Here is a 3,750-nt window from a genome sequence, read left to right as displayed (position 1 = left end):
TTTTCTTGATTATTAGTTCTTGTTTTTAGGAGGGTAAACATCATTTCTAGGTTTTTTGTTGCTGTTGTTCTGTTCTTTTTATTTTTTCCTTCTCTCTTTCCCACCTGCCTTCTTCACCAGTTTCCCAAAGTTTGAGTGATCTTTGTCCTCCAATCTTGCTTCTGATCTCTTCTCCTATTTCTTTATTTTTCCCTAACTCCTCTAAAATTTTCTCCCTGAGGGTAAAATTGGCATATTTTGGACATACTTAGTGTATACAATTTTCTGGTTTGTTTTAGATTTTGTTATATAACCACAAATATATTTTGTATGGTTAAAGGTGGCAAATTAATAGTTTCTCTAGGCTGTGTTTGCTGCTCTTGTTATTGCTGATTGTACTACTTAAGTCAAGGTGAAGTAATTGTTCTAATCAGTTGTTCTTCCTTATATACCAAGACCTAGATTGCTTATGGATCATGAACAATTCTATAGGCCAATGTCAAAGGGTTGACACATTGTGTCAACTTGAAAAGTTTAGAAGTTTAACTAAGTGACTCAGCAGGGGGCCAGGGTACTTACTTTGTAAACATCCTGAGCCTGTGCCAGAAGAGGGCATGGAGATGATGTGAGTGCTACATCCACCCAACAGTGGGTAGTCTCCATAACATATTAGGAAGGAAAAGAAACTTGCTCCTCCCCTTTTGCTCTTATGGTTTTTGCTGACTTTTACTGCCAAGAACTGCTGCCCTTCTGCCATGTCACCTTGCCTTGGAGCCAACTGATTATGGACTAAAACTGCCACGAACAGTGAGTTAAATAAAACTTTCCTCCTTTAATTTTGGGTGATAGGTATTTTGTCCCAGGAACAAGAAAAAAGTAACCAAAACACAGGGACTAGACCAAATAGGCAGCAACTTCCTATCCAAAGAGGTGGGATCTTGACCCAGCTGACTTCTGATCTAAAGAGGTAGGATCTTGCCCCCGCTATTCCCCTTCTAGGTATTCTCCTGAAAAAGTCTTAAAGACATCACATTTTAGTAATATATACATACCTATATTTACAGAAGCACAGTCTGTGGTAGCTTAATCTTGGAAGCAGCCTATATGTCCATCAACAAATGAATGGATATAGAAAATGTGGCATTTATATACAATAGACTAGTACTCTGCTATAAAGAGGGATAAATTTATACTGTTTATAGAAAAATGGATGCACCTTGAGACTGTAATGTTAAATGAAGGAAATCAGACACAAAAGTTTAAATATCACATGGTTTCTCTTATATGAGAAACTTGATATATAAATAAAGTGAAAAATAAAAGGCAGACAAGAGGAAAAAACAGAAAAGTTATTGTAACCCAACATGAACAATGTACATGGACAGTGTAACTTGATTTAATGTAATTGTTTACAGTTTTTTTGGCCTGCTATTTGGCTGTTTGATAATTAATTTTAAGGAGATTTTTTTTTTTTTTTTTGGTTTTTCTCCAGTACCGGGAACTGAACTCACGACCTTGCGCTTGCCAGGCAGGCGCTTTGCCACTGAGCTAAATCCCCAGCCCTGATAATTAATTTTATAAGGACTTAAAAGACAAATAAATCTGATGTGGCAAAAGGGGAGGGTGGAAGGGAAGAGGAAAAATTGAGCTGTTTTATGTACATATACCAATTTTCCACAATAAATGTTATCACTATATGCTGCAAATGTGTACTAATAAAAAAATAAAGAAACCACAGGTGTGACACTCAGGAGCCATTCTTATTGTGCTGGTCAATAATACTCTGTTAGGTCATGATAAATACTTTACTTTGGGTGACTAGTGTGCAGTTAGGGGTACTGCTGCACGCTCAGATGGAGTGGTGGTGACTGAGGCATGTGGAACTGGAAGCCAAAAGTATCTGGTGGTTCTCTGGAGCTCTAGTCCTCATCCGTAAACTCAGAAATTCTATCTACAGATTTAAGGATTTCAGCAACAAGATTTATGGTCTCATCTCCAGAGAGCCAGCTGTTTTATGGATGCACGTGTGCTATTCATGACCACCTGGCCTTTCTGTAAGGCCACATCCATGTTTTGTTCCATCACAGTCAGGCTGCCATCCTGGCCCCACTGCAGGGCTTCATTCTGCTGCTTAAAGTGGGAGACCTATGCCTGGAGCTAAGTTATTTCTGTTTCAGCTTTATGACATGAGTTTCTGCCTTTACACCCTCCTTGGTCATCAGTGGCAGGTTCATGCTCCACCTGTTACACCACTAATTCCAGGTCATGGCAGTCACTCTCCTCCTTGATCATTGCTTCTAATTTCCGTCCAAACATCTTCACCATTTCTGAGTTTGAGAGAAGTTCTGAACCTCATTCAACTTAGAATGTTTATCTTTCAGTGCTTCCTAACTTACCTGCAGCACCCGCAGTTGTCTGTCTCCCAACGACTCTGTGAGCTGCATAGTCAGTGCTCGAACTTCCAGATGGAAATACTGGAAAGACACAAAGGTGTCACTCATCCTCCCTTCAGTCAGAAACTCCATCCCTTCACTCCCAGCAGGTGGAGAAAAAGGAAAGATATGGCAGTGGCCCGGGATGAGTGAGTCTGCTCCATGGCAGATGGCACATAGGCCCCATTTCATCCATCCTCCTCCTCCTCCTCCTTGTCCAATAGGTCTCCAGTCCCTGGCAAGCCTTCATAAACTGGCTGCTGATATTCCAGGCCACACCCCCACAGCTCTGGAGTGGGGAAGCTTCTTTTGAATTAATTCTGTTGCTCTTGTCCTCTTTTTACAGGCTGATGTTCTTGGTTTTCAGAAACTCTTTAAAGGCAAATGGACTTGCCTCTTCAAAGTCTTCAAGCTTGTCATTGTTTGTAATGACAAGGCTCCATGACTGGGACAGTGGGGGTACACCTGGGTGGCCCTTGTAGCCCAACATCACTCAGGCGCCTATAGTCCTGGGTGGCCCAGGCACTGACCCTCTAATGCTCTGGCTGCTTCCCTTGATTTCAAAGCTCTTTTAAATTGTTTGAACATTTAAGCTTTGGTTTTACATGATAGAATCCTATATATCTCCCAGTTTTACCAGTTTCTGCTGGCCTTAAGCTTACATGTGCTCTGATCTTTAGCCTACTCTCAACCTGCTATATAAGGCAGGAGGACTGGCTTGTGCAGGTGATGTTTCTCAGGCTCCAGCATCAGTTGTCTTCCATCTGGTTTTAGCCAAAGGGAGGCACTGATGAGAAAATAGCATGGTTTTTCTCACCTTTTTTCAGTGCCTTGGACGGCATCTCCAACAGTTGTTCCTTTTCTGGGATTTGGTACCTATAACACACATCTAACTTCTGCCTTCCTAACTCCTAGACTCACCATGGTACTTTGCCTCATGACAGTCCATAACAATGGAGCTAGCTGTCTATGGACTAAAACCTCTGAAACCATGAACCAAAAGGAGGCTCTTCCTCCTTTAAGCTGATTTTCACAGATACTCTGTCACAGGGAAGAAAAGCTGACTAATACACCCTGGTTTTGCTTTGAGGAACTCTCTTCATTATCTTCCATGGTGATATCTGAAGTGGGTGATGGGGAGTGTCTGGGCTGATGTAGACTCTGATGTCTGCTTCCTTCTCATGGTAAGCTGAGAGCTGGTTTAATGCCTTGTCTTGTTTTCTTCAGAAGTAAGATTTAGTTACAAACTTAACAGGCTTCTTATTGCCACAGATTATACCCTGAACATTTTCTTGATGCTCCACTTAGTCTTGTCTTTTTTACCTTCATGCCTCTGCCA

At 41.4% G+C, this 3,750-nt stretch overlaps 1 pseudogene; it reads right to left on the bottom strand.

The window, feature by feature from the left end:
* Positions 1 to 1,898: 1,898 nt before the first annotated feature.
* On the bottom strand, positions 1,899 to 2,901 carry LOC102015128 (annotated as a pseudogene).
* Positions 2,902 to 3,750: the final 849 nt, after the last annotated feature.

This window comes from Chinchilla lanigera, unplaced genomic scaffold (genome assembly GCF_000276665.1).
Source record: "Chinchilla lanigera isolate Chin_1 unplaced genomic scaffold, ChiLan1.0 scaffold00024, whole genome shotgun sequence".
NCBI classification, from domain to species: domain Eukaryota; kingdom Metazoa; phylum Chordata; class Mammalia; order Rodentia; family Chinchillidae; genus Chinchilla; species Chinchilla lanigera.
Note: the sequence above shows the minus strand (reverse complement) of the source record. Positions and strands in the feature narration are given on the sequence as shown.